Genomic DNA, 13854 nt, shown 5'->3' on the forward strand with positions numbered 1-13854 from the left:
GCAGCAGCGTGTGAAATCTACTGCAGAGGATTTGGGCATTTTCCTACCGGTGGAAGACCTGCATCCAGCCCCACAAGTCCTTTACTAGCCCTCCTTGCCGCAGTTCCATCCTCTACCGTCAGGGCAGACCAGGCTGGTACGAGATTCTGGCAAGGATCTAATTTCTCAGCCCTTTTTCATTACGTGTGTATTCTTCAGTAATGCTCCCAAATCTCTTCTCACTCCAGAATTCCAGATACAATGCATCACGTAATTTCTTTTGTTTAGTTGCCATTACCCAGATATTCATAGAATTCGAGTTTGATTTATTTGAACTGCAGAGTGTCGTACTGACACTCACCCATTATTTCAGGTTATTTCCTGTCAATTTCTATTGAATAAACTAGATGGGAATGTGTTGTTTTGCTGAGTGATCATATGGTTATAGCTAGGCTCCATTAGTTTGTATATGGAAGTAACCTGCTATTCTCTCTTCAACCAACTGCATAAGTAAAATTATTGTGATTATCCATCTGATGACATGAGTAATTCAAATGTTGGTCTGTGTTCATGCTGTCAATGCTTGGCTCTTACTCTCTCTGTCCGAAAATACTTGTCATCAAAATGAATAAAAAGGGATGTATCTAGAACTAAAATACGTCTAGATACATCCCCTTTTGTTCATTTTGATGACAAGTATTTCCGGACGGAGGGAGTACCTGTTTCCAGATAGATTTATTTCCATTGCAATGAGAACGGCTGTTAATATTTGCTTATTTTTTGGTTGAACCAACCCACAAACCAAGAGGAGTTATTTCCATTTTTGGTTGACCCTCTTCTCCTTTGTTCTCCTTGATAGTCCAGCAATCAGTAAGTTGAAAAGATTTAAATCAAGGTTTCCTGATAATTCTTTTGAATCTTCCTGTAAGGTAGGCTTTTCAGATATCCCCCATTTAACTAAAGGTGCATTCCTTTTACTTCCGGTGATATAAACTTAATTTGTCTAACCTTCTGTGCATAGGGTCTCCTTCACACGAGAGATAAAGATGTTTCTTGTACAGTATTTAGGTTCTGTAGTAAAAAAATATTATTTTTGATTGGTTGTTCTTGTCAGTCACACAAGCCTTTATATTAGTCCTTAGATGCTATTAAGTACTAACTGTTATCCCTTTGTACTTGAAGAGCAGAATTTCCATTCCCTAGTTGTTCATATTTCTCTGCACCATATTCTAGTTCCAAAAATGCATTTTGATGGTGTAACTTGTTGATTGCCTGCTGTTATTGTGAATATTTGATTATGCTTGATAGCATCAGTATCGAAGATGGCCTCATTAAAAATCTTAGTTGGAGAGTGAAATTTGCTTTAGTAGTATGTACCGAATTTTCTTATACAGTCATAAGATGAATTTCTTCCTGTGAAACTGAGGACTGAAGGCAGGGGCTTAGGATTATTGTGTATATTTACATTACACGGGGTCAAACTGATTCTAGTGCTCAACAGTATGATAGTGACCCAAAAGCAATAGTTTAGCCCCTGCATAAATCATGGGAAATCCCACGTGCATGGAAAATGAAGGACTCAGAGGTTAACATAATCCATTTTATACATACAAACTCTATTAAGGACCCAGGTTGAAGACTTATTCTTCACCCTGGTCGATCGACCAAGTGACGACTGGCTCAACCATGCAAAATTATACCCCAGGAGAAAGCTCCTATTCCATTGTAGGCTCTCTGTTTGCTACACAAGAGAAAGAAATTAAGTGTGTTGTTCTAAAAAGGGTGATTAGTCAAACATGATGCAGAGTCACTTACTGGTAATTAATAGCTGCTACGATGGAGGATGATCTACTCATAGAATTAGTTGTTGTAGTTCGCTAGTTTTTCACTACCCATTTGATAACAGAAGAAAATTAACCCCATGTCTCTGTATGAAAAGGTGCAGGAACTTAATGGTCCAAAATTTACAGAGAAATATGCATGATATTAGTGTGATTGCCTCATGGTTTATTTTTTGCACCGTCCAAATCTAATTAGCATATATATAGTCAAGAACGGTCATAGCAACTAAGGCAATGGGTAGGTATGATGCTTAGCGCCTTTCCTTTGTAGATACTAATCAATTCAAACTTATACTGTCCTTTGTTGTAAAGCTGCAGAGGTGTCAACCTTTTGTTCAGAAATTGATATCCAAGCTGCAGAGGTGGCACATAATATAGGGCTGGAGAAAGAGAAACTTTTGTGAAACTTAGCTTGTATGAGACTCATAGAGAAGCTGCAAAAAAAAAAATGAACCTAACAATGATAAAAAGTAGGTTGCCCTTGTAAATCTGCCATGTAATTTTCTAAAACAATTTTACTCAAGGATTAGTTTAACTATTGAGAGGTTCTAACCCTGTTTGTGCTTTGGTTCTTCTTGTTTTAGCAACTACTGACCTTGTTCATGGATACAGGAACCGAGAAGAGCAAGATGATTTTGCAAGTTTTGGTTCGGTTGACACTTATGTGTTTTTGTTACTGATTTATAGCTCCTATTTTTTTATCTTCTTTCTGAAAATGTAACCCCACTGATTAGTAGGATCAATAATTACCATAATAAAGCTGCCACACTTGCCTTCTTGGAAGATCCATTAAAGAAACATGGCAAATCTCACCAATTGATGTTTTTTTTAAAGAAACATAGCCTGTTACTGTTGGTAATAGCTTGCAGTAAACCGAGAACAGGTGGGACCATCACATTTGCATGGGCATGTCAAGGTTTTGCCTCTCAAGGAAGACACACCCATTCTCTTCCGAGTTTGAGTTTAACATGTACTGTACTATTTCCATTAGCACTATGCATTTCAGTTTTGGACACTCCAATGGCTGCATTAGGTATGCTTAGCAAAACTAATCATTCGGAATCAACACGTCATATGACCGAAAATACATGGGCTTTAGTTAGCTCATAGTAACCGTGTACACGTTTATTGATCCAAAAAAGATGTCTTGTAAAACTGAATTACATAAGCATTTGAGTGTAAAACGTGATCTGGATGATGGCATTATCCTTAACTATGCCTTGCCATGATATACCCATACATATTCAGTGTGCTCTTTCACTTGAGAACAATAGTAGTTGTAGTAGGTTTTTCCAAAAGTTTCTGCCAAAAATCACTATGTTAGAGCCACTGGTGGTTCCTGGAAACTGTAATGGGGAAGAACCCATTTATCAATTTCAACAACAACAACAAAGCCTTTAGTCCCAAACAAGTTGGGGTAGGCTAGAGGTGAAACCCATTTATCAATTTCAGAACCAGCATTTTTGGATTGAATATTTTGTAATGTGTTCGATTGTTTTTAACTAGTGAAATAAAATTACAAAGACTTCATTATTAAATTTTACATCTCCTGTGCTGCCTCGTTGACCTTAGTTAGGTAGCAGTTCTATGTTGGTATCGAGCTGGTCAACAGAAATTGCATCGGCGTACTATGGCATCTACCACAACGCAAGCTTAGCTGCGACCTTGGTATTTAGCCTCTTGCAATTTTTCTTCAGCTTGTAGTTTGGGTACATGCAGTGTTAATTTTTGTTGCATGTTCTACTGTTTCCTGATTCTCATGGAGGTACAAATATCCAATTTCAAAAGAAAGGCATTTGCCTCCAACTAGCATTGTTTCTTGACGTGGTTTTTGTTAATTGAAGCAAGGTCCATTCTTTAGTTCAGTTTGGTAGTTGAAGTGATCCAGGTGAGGCCGCACCATATAACTAAGTTCTACTCCCTCTGTCCCATAATGTAAGAGTGTTTGTGATACTAGTGTAGTATAAAAACGCTCTTATATTATGGAATGGAGGGATTAGTTATTATCAATTTGTCATTAATCATGATGAACTCCATGGAAACATACTGTTTTCTCCTCTTTGCAGAATTCCCCTAGTGTGAGTCGACTTTAGAGCTCTAGCGCAATTGCCTTATGAAAATCACCGCTTGAATTTACCTTGCATTTTTTGTAAGGTATGAGAGAAAGATTTTTTTTGTAGAATGTATCTTTATAACATCATACATGATGGGCAAATGTTGTTAATGAATTTGTTGCAATTCTGGTTCATCGTGCACCATATGCAAATACGCATGTGCTCCCTCCGTCTCAAAATAAGTGTCTCAAGCTTAGTATAATTTTATACTCCCTCCATTTACATATAAGTAAATGGAGGGAGTACAAACTCTAGGCAATAGTTGCCATCTAGTTCGGTTCAAGTTCAGTTTGGTGTGCCATTTAGTTAAGTGTTAGGAGCAACAAGTGGAATCCAGCTCAGTTTTGTTCACAATTCTGCATATGTTGTTCTGTTCAATTGTGCAAATGCTCAGAGCTTACCAGAGCACTCATTGGACACTCATCTAGTCATAACGTTCAAGCAAACACTGGAACATTTTGCCATTAAAATATGTTCAATCCTACACGCTGTACAAGAAAAAGGAAAGATGAATGCGTTTAAAATCTACGAGTTGCCTTAGTAAGAAAGTTCCTTCTTCTCGCTATAGAAATGATCTTTAAGACAATTTATCCGTTTCAGTTTTGAAGAAGACAGGAATGAGCTAGTGCCAGGTGTCCCCGGTCGTGATACACTAACCAACCAACTTAACCTATAGCGCTCAATCAAATGAAGTTTTGATTTCCCATATGGAGAAAAAGCTAGCGACTGGAACTCTTATTCAATCAGAACATCCAATCAGAACTACAATATTTAGTTATCTTAATCTTCCCGAGAGCGGCGATGGAACTGACGAGCTCGCTTGCTCTCGATTCGTAGACCAATGGGGCAATGACGCGTTGCTAAGTGTATTAACTGCGATCGTATAAAGGTGGGAAGGGATACAGATCGTCGAACTATTATACGGACACGGCGCCATCCGACATAACGACGCAATGACGGTACACATCGTATATGTTCGTTGGTACAGGAAAAGCAGTACTCGGTACATAACAATTCCCAACGGTGCGGTCCGGCGCATGAAGGGCGTGTGCGTAATGGATAAGCACATATGACATCGTGGGTCCACCCCTGCCCGACGCTTAGGGGGGAAAATTCCATCCCTCCGGGCTTAGGGCTGGAAGAAAAGCTCGAAGCTCGTGAGCTAAATGAGTAGCTCATGACTCGGCTCGAATTGACTCGAACTCAAAGAATAACGAGTCGAGCCAAGCTTTAATTTAAGATCATTTATAGAACAAGTTAAACGAGCCAATCTCACGAGTACTCGTGTAACTCGTTAGGCTTGGTACAAAAGATCAGCCAAGCACCCTGCGTCCTAGGTGCACAACACAACACCTAGACGTTCAAGAAAATTACAATTGTTTGTTTATGTGTATCATACTAACTTGTTGATCATTTGGTCATGTACAATTGTTTGTGGTCAATGGTCATGTACATGGTACTGACTTGATAGTACTGGCAATTGTAAGTTAAGCTCGCACATCTTTACAATTGTTTGTGAGCATTGTACATGTTTAATATGTACATTTCACATTCTCAAGTAATTATTTATAACATATTCATAATCTTTTATGTTCATATCATTAACGAGCTTAACAAGCTAAACGAGCCAGCTCGCGAGTTATACGAGTCGAGCCAATCTTGGATTTCAGCTCGTTATAGTAACGAGTCGAGTCGAGCTAGCTCGTTAACGAAACGAGCTTTAGCGAGTCGAGTCGAGCTGTCTCGACTTGGCTCGAATTCCAGCCCTACTCCGGACGCCATACGAGTCGAGAAGCTCAAAGCTATGGTGACGGCGGAGGCGGGATGCGATGGATTCGAGTTCCTACAGATCTGGTTGACAAGTATGTTTCCTCGGACCATTTTTGGTTGGTAGTGAAGGCCGCTGTTACTAGATGCGCAGCTTAATAGTCTGCTCCCTCGTTTGAGCAGATTCCCGCTGCCGGATCTTGGAGGCGACAAAGCCACACTGGACGACGAACGCAGCCAAACTCTGGTCTGCACGGCCGCCGAGTCAACCATTGGCGATGTGGGCGCTGCAGCGCTGACAGTGCAACTAGAACTGAACAGCACCTGTGAGGGGCTCAGCTTGTAGGCGCCGAACTAAAAACAGTCAACGGAAAAAACGATACTCAATCGCCGGGCTAGATGAACAGGTATGTGGATTATATGATGCTCTCACTGTATTTGGTCATTCAGTTGAAATTGAACTGAATTTTAAGTACACTAGCATAAAAACTCCCGTATTAGTACTTCAGTTATCCCTTAATTCTGAGTACACTAGCATAAAACTGAATCATGTTTATACATGTCGTGCAATCATAGTTAAAAGAGGGCATTTTCTTTTTCATTCTCTGTTAGTAAAATCTGTTCTGAATTGTTCAGGGTTCGTGTTGGAAAGGCACCTGCTGACCGTCCATCCTGATACTGTTGTAGTTCCTGAAGTAGGAAGCAACTTTGATTCGCTCGGGAAGCATATGACTACTACAACCTGTATTTCTGAGAAATTGAGTTTGGAATTAGATACGGGGCGAACAGGTTGAACGTCGAGAGAACAAAATGTATGGAGGAAATAGTCTGCGGTTGCTCGGTGAGTATTAATTTTGATTGGCTTTCAGCATAACACATTAACTGATGTAGCGCTGCGCTTGTGCCAAAAAAAAAAGACCTGACCTTGTTATTTTTTGCAACCATTTCCAAGGGATTCCAAAAAGAATTAACACATGGTCTTGCGTGATGCAGATGCCCCTCAATGATACGGTTGCTGCAGTCAAATGACAATGGCGGGTACATCAGTGAACACAGGACGTTGCACATTCATTCGCTAAAAGAAAAATGTGGCGAGAAGCTATACTGGCCTCAACACAGACATATCGATATACAGACACATGATCTTGTCAAACAGCCCCGTGAAAACAGTATTAGCATTGGCAAGGTTTACAATATAATTGGTAGTTTTTTTGTTTCAATGAACAATATACCTTTCAACAAAAGAGCGTTGAGGGGACTATGTGGGCAAATCTGTCGAGATCAGGCATATGATGATGTCCGGAAGACAATGGAGGTTTTTGCAAAATTGGGATCAAAAGATTCTGGGTTGTACTACAGGGGCAAGCAGGGCACAGTACCATTACTTCGGAGATGCAATAGCGTTTGATACGTCATACCTCACGAACCTATATGACATGCCGTTTGGACTGTTCGTGGGGGGTGAACAATCACTTCAAAAGCGTGATCTTCGGCAGCGTGATAGTTAGGGATGAGACGGTGGAAACATTTGAGTGGGTGTTCACACAATTTATCCGCATGATGGGTGACAAACATCCGCAGACCTTGCTCACATGTGTGCGAATAGTGCATTTAATATTTAACATTTCGTTAGTTTTCAGTTGTATAGTTCATGCCTGTCATGATTGCTGATATGAGAGGTTATATTTACCATTCTCGCTAGTACTCCCTTTGTGGTGTTTTTGTTCTTCAGTATGCTGCTTCAGTTTCAGTAAGGTAACTTGTTACATGTCTGCAGATCAGTGCAGGGCAATGGAGGTGGCAATAGAGAAGGTGATGCCACACACCACTCACCAGTGGTGCAAGTGGCACATTCTTAAGAAGGCAAAGGAATATCTTGGTCCACATTACGCAAAATGGAGCAAGTTCAGATCAGATTTCCACAAAATAATACACCACATGCTGACGGTTGATGAGTTCGAGAGTGCATTGAAGGAGCTGACAGAGACACATGGTCTGCAAAAACACTCTTACCTGACACAAATCTATGAAACAAGATCAAAATGGGCAAAACCGTACTTCAATGAAATTTTTTGTGGAAAATTGGCCAGCACACAACGCAGCGCGAGTGCCAACCACATGCTCAAAGGTTATGTCCCAGCAAGCTGCCCCATGCATCTATTTGTCCGCCAGTACATGAGGCTTCTTTTTCATAGGGAGGCAAGTGAGAACTTCGAAGAAAGGCATACAAAAATAGTAAGTTTCTTTTTTGGAATCATTTATGCAAAAAATACACATGTTTTTGTAACCTCGCATCCTGATATCTAACTTATTACCAAAACATGCAGACATTCCCAGTAATGAAAGTGAAAACGCCGCCGGAGTTGCACGCTAGCGATATATACACTAGAGCTATGTTTGAATTTTTTCTGTCATGTCCTGTATGAAGGAGGGCAGTACAAGGTGGGAGAGATCAGTTAGGGCAAAACCTATTTTGTATGACGGTACCATCCAGAGAAACATGAGGAGTCGTGCAAGATTGTGTACAAAGTGGAAGTTGTCGAGCAGGGCAGAGAATTCACATTTGAGTGTGGTAATTTTGAGCACACGGGATTGTTGTGCTGCCATGCAGTGAAGGTAAAAATAGTTATAGTCATGACCAAATCGTTTTGTTGCAACTCCTATTTCCTTAAACAACAGAACTTCCATACTATTTTTCTTTTGCTTTTGTAGGTCCTCAATTTCCTCGGTATAGACGAGATACCAGCAAAGCACATTCTAAAGCGTAGGACAAATGATGCAAGATATACTGCCAGATTACTTGGCACATCTTCAGAAGGATAAAATTTCAGTCACCTCAATAACATTCAGACACTCAAACCTGTACACCCATGCCCTTGATGTTTGTGAGACAAGGAAATGCAAACATAACGATCTCCTGAAGGCAGCAATGGATAAACTGACACCTATAGCCACTGTGTGAGATGGAATGGACTTGGAGGACAGAATTCAGTCGAACAAGGGGAAAACTAAAGAACTGGTTGCATTGCCTGCACCTTCCAGTGGGTGTGGTAGCGACGCCGAAGGTAGTGCAATTGGTAATTTTGTGGGTTTAAAGGCTCCAGAATGAAATCGCAAGGCAGGTTGAGCAACTACCAGCAGGGACAAGCCTCCATATGATGACCCGGGTGCAAAAAGCAAAAAGTACAAACGAGCAGCAAAGGCACAAGGTGTCGACGGATGCAGTACAAGTAAGCGGACTCGATTCTGTAGTATAAGCCGGGAGCCAGGAAACAAGAGCACCATCTGTCTGCAGAGGTGTGATCTTCCTAAAAAAGAAAGGAAGGAAGCTAAATGCTTGAACCGTAGTGTCGGAGTAATGGGCCACGGGTAGGTTAACCCGAGCCCCAGAACCTTTCAAGACATCGGGACAGGCTGTGCCCCTCAAGCCGAGTCCCAGGGACGACTCCAAGATTAGCCGAGTCCCAGGCGCGACTCCAAGATTAGCCGAGTCCCAGGCGCAACTCCAAGATAAGCCGACTCATGGCCGGCGACTTCCGGAGAAGCCGGCTATAGAGAGTCACCCCGTGACTCCACCCATCTCCTGCCTTCACCACGACAGACGGGGCGGGGTACGGTCACCGCGTGGCCATCTCTACCCTGCTTGCGAGGGGCTGGCATGGCTACAGTGCGCCATATCGCTGGGGATCTCCATCGTGGCGCGGTACTGTTGCCATGCCTGCCCTGACCTCAGCCTCAGTGGCAGTGCACTGTGCCCACGACGGCCAACTTGTACGACCCAGAGACGGCGGGACCCGCCCGTCAGTGGGAGCACAGAAGACGGCGAGAACGCCCCAAAGACGGACCCGTGGGAGTCGGCTCCCTGGAGTCGGCCGGCCCCTCCCACGGGCCCCACACGCCATTAACCAGACAAGATGGGGAATGGCGACAGTGATCGTCCGTCAGGCGGCGGCATTGTTGCCACGGCCCCATGACCAAGCCTGCGTCATTAGAAGCACGGCTACAGTACCGAACCTGTCAGTGGGGCCCGCCAGTCGGCGGGCCCCAGCAGTCGGCGGAGAAGACGGCGGCCTGAGAGACAGACGGCTGGGACCCGCGCCCAGCCGGATTACCATTGTACCCCCGGGGGGTAGGCCTATATAAACCCCCCGGGGCACCCATGCAAAGGGTTCGAATCCATCAGCACTAGACCCTAGCAAATAGGAAGGAGAGAGCTAGCCCTGCCTTCTCCTACCTCCAGAATACAGCTCGAGGAGCAACCTTGTACTCACTTTGCCTTAGTGATCATGCGGAGACTCCGCAGAGCAGCAGTAGGGGTGTTATCTCCTCGGAGAGCCCCAAAGCTGGGTAAGACCCGCCGGCGTGCATGTCTTCGCCTCATTCCGTTTCCTGGCACCGGCGACGTTCTACTCGCTCCCACCATGATAAGCCATCCTTTGGCATATGTCGTACCCAACCCCCGACATTTGGCGCCCACCGTGGGGCGAGGTGCACCGTCGTCCGGAGACCTGCTCTGGACGGGAACCCTTTTCCTCCCCAGCGAGCGTAGCCAGCCCGGCACGCCCGATGGCGCTTGCCCCGACGCGCTGCAAGGCATCGACGATGCCTGTGCAGCGACCTGCCTTGCCGATCTTCTTGGCGAGGTTTGCATCTCCGACGAGCCTACATCCGACGCAGGCACGGGCGGCCCCGAGAGCCTCCTCGCGGGCCTCCTCGACCAACTCCATGTCACCGGCGAGCCCGCCGTGGACTTGGAGTCCGTAGGCTCCACCGACCCGATGCTGGTCAACTCCGACGCCGTGTCGCTCGACGCATTCCCCACCAACGTGGTGGTCTACGACGAGCCGCTCCCTCACGAGGAGAGCGGCGGAAGTGCCGTCACGGAGGTGCTCGTCATCAGTCATGGCGAGCACTCCGGTGAGGGAGCTCATGACCCACTCGATGCGGCTCTATGAGACCTGACCGCGCCCGTTCCGGAAGACGCTGACGCCGAGATGCTGGAGGCGCGCCGCCTTCAGCTCGTCGAGGGTGCGAAGAAGCTGGCAAGCATGAGACGCTTGTCAGAAGCCTACCAGCGTGAGATGGATCGCGCTGTGGGCGGCTCGCCGGCTCCAACTGTGCCTAGCCGCCTAGGCGCGGTCCGGAGGCGTGGCGCGACCATCGCCAACCTGTTCGGGGCCAATCGCCCTGTGTACACCACGCCTGCGGAGAACATCCGCGCTGCCCAAGCGGCGGCGGATGAGCTAGACAACTTCGAAGGAGAAGAGCGCCGCCTGATGACGGAGCGAGTTCAGCGGCTCCTCGACGCGGCTGTCGCGCAGAACGAAGCCGGCTGCCACACGGAGGCGCCGCAACAACAAAACGACGACCTGCCTCCCCGCCGAGATCAAGGCGCGATGTCTCGGACGCCGACTGGCGGTGTCCGCGGAAGAAAAGACAAGGATCCGGCTGTCAGCCACAGTCGGACTCGCATCACCATCGAGCGCGACCAAGACGGCCGCCCAAGAGCAGTGGAACGGCAGGGCGACTATCTGCCTCCCCCACCAGAAAGAGAAAGGCGAGTCTCCCCGCCGCCTGTTGAGCATCCGACTCTCGGCGACCGCCTTGGCCGCCGAGAGGGAGTCGGAGAGAACGACGCCCTCCACCGGATCGACCGACTCCACCGATCCCTGGCGCTGGAAGAAGAAGACGAGTTGGGTCCTCCCTGTTTCGGACCCCGCATCCGAGATGAGCCCTTTCCCAAAGGGTTCACGCTCCCACAAGACACGCCCAAGTACACCGGTTCCGTGAAGCCAGAAGATTGGCTAGTTGACTACTCCACAGCCGTCAACATAGCGAACGGCAATAAGCGTGTTGCCGTGAAGTATGTTCCACTCATGCTCCAGGGCACAACCCAGATGTGGTTGAACAGTCTGAAGCCCCACGGCATCAACAGCTGGGTCGACTTCACCGAGGCCTTCATCCGCAACTTCACGAGCACGTACAAGCGACCTCCCAAGCCGCGCTAGCTTTCCTTGTGTGTACAAGGCCCCGACGAGTCAACTCGCGACTACCTCACGCGATGGGGCGAGCTTCGGAACTCCTGCGAGGGCGTGCACGAAGTGCAGGCTATCGAGTAATTCACCGTCGGGTGCAGAGAAGGCACCCTCCTCAAGCACAGGCTCCTCTGTGACGAGCCGGAAACCCTCGACGAGCTGCTGGTCATAGCAGACAAGTATGCCATGGCCGACTCCTCCATGAAGACGGAGATTCAAGTTAGTGCGACTGGCAAGGTGGCCCCTCAGGCTCCTAGAACTCCGGCTGGGGACGTCAGTCGGCGACAGCAACAGAATGATCACAAGCGCTAGGCCCCACAGCCGGCTTCCAGCAGCTGGTAGGTTGCAACAGTCAAAGACCAGCAGCCGGAGGGGCAGCCTCCGACCAAGCGACAGAAAGACGGCAAGTCCAACTGGTTGCCGGCCTTCTCTTACGAGCAGACTCTAGATGGTCCCTGCAAGTTCCACAGCGGCGCGAAGCCGTCAAACCATACCACCCGGAAATGCCACTGACTCACCAGAATCGCCAAGGGAGACGGCCTCCTTCCTCCTCCGCCTGCTGTGCCGCCGCCTCCACCGCCGCCCCAGCAGCCGACTGCCAGGCCAGTCGGCGCTGTACAAGATGAGTATCCGGAAGAGCACGGAGCCTACATGGTGTTCACCAGTGTGGCCGATGATCGACGCAGCAGACGGCTGCAGCAGCAAGAAGTAAATGCAGTAGCATCAAATACTCTAGAGTTTATGCATTGGTCCGAGAGGCCTATCAGTTGGAGTAGAGCTGATCACCCAGAGGTGATGCCGAATCCGGGCTCCTACGCCCTGGTTTTAAGCGCCACCTTGGCCACAGATAGGCGGGCCGCTCGCTTTTCGCAAGTGTTGGTAGACGGAGGCAGTAGCATCAACATCCTGTACAAGGATACCATGGAGAAGTTAGGAATCAAGCAAAGACAGCTTCAGAGCAGCCGAACTGTGTTCCACGGCATCGTACCTGGCCTTTCCTGCTCACCAATCGGCAAGATCCTGATAGACGTCCTCTTCGGAGACAAAGATCAATTCCGCCGAGAGCCAGTTTGGTTTGAAGTGGTGGACCTCGAAAGCCCATACCAAGCGTTGCTTGGCCGACCTGCTTTGGCCAAGTTCATGGCAGTTCCCCACTACGCCTAACTCAAGATGAAGATGCCGAGTTCTAAGGGGATTCTGACCGTAGCGGCGACTACAGGAAGTCGTCCGCTTGCGCGGCCGAGAGTAGTCGGCTGGCCGAGTCCCTGGTGATCGCAGTCCCTTTGAGAACCTACGCCGATTCCAGATCAAACTCAACCCTGAGAAGTGCGTCTTCGGAGTACCAGCCGGCCAGCTCCTTGGCTTCCTGGTCTCCGAACGTGGCATAGAGTGCAACCCTGTAAAGATCAAAGCCATCGAGAGGATGGAAGTCCCCCGCCGACTGTTAGATGTGCAAAAGTTCACCGGCTGCTTGGCGTCCATCAGCCGATTCATTAGTCGGCTGGGCGAGAAGGCTCTCCCTTTGTACCAACTGATGAAGAAGACCACCTTTTTCGAGTGGAACCGCAAGGCAGACGAAGCATTTCTCCAGTTGAAGAAGATATTGACTACTCCCCCTGTGCTGGCGGCTCCGACTCCTAAAGAGCCTATGCTCCTATACATTGCCACCACCAGTCGGGTAGTCAGCACAGTCATCGTGGTTGAACGCAAGGAGGAAGGCAAGGCGCTCCCTGTCCAAAGACCGGTATATTACCTGAGCGAGGTACTGTCGACCTCCAAGCAGAACTACCCTCACTACCAGAAGATGTGCTACGACGTGCACTTTGCCGCTAAGAAGTTGAAGCCTTACTTTCAAGAGCATCCAATCACTGTGGTCTGCACAGCTCCACTAGCCGAGATCATTGGAAGCCGAGATGCTTCGGGCAGAGTGGCCAAATGGGCCATAGACTTGGCTCCCTACACCATCTACTACCAGCCCCGCACCGCCATCAAGTCACAAGCACTGGCCGACTTCCTTGTCGACTGGGCCGAGACCCAGTACCTGCCGCCAGCGCCCGACTCCACCCATTGGCGGATGCATTTCGATGGCTCCAAGATGCGCACCGACTTGGGAGCCGA

The sequence above is a fragment of the Triticum aestivum genome, chromosome 4B (assembly GCF_018294505.1).
Source record: "Triticum aestivum cultivar Chinese Spring chromosome 4B, IWGSC CS RefSeq v2.1, whole genome shotgun sequence".
In the NCBI taxonomy this organism is placed as follows: Eukaryota; Viridiplantae; Streptophyta; class Magnoliopsida; order Poales; family Poaceae; genus Triticum; species Triticum aestivum.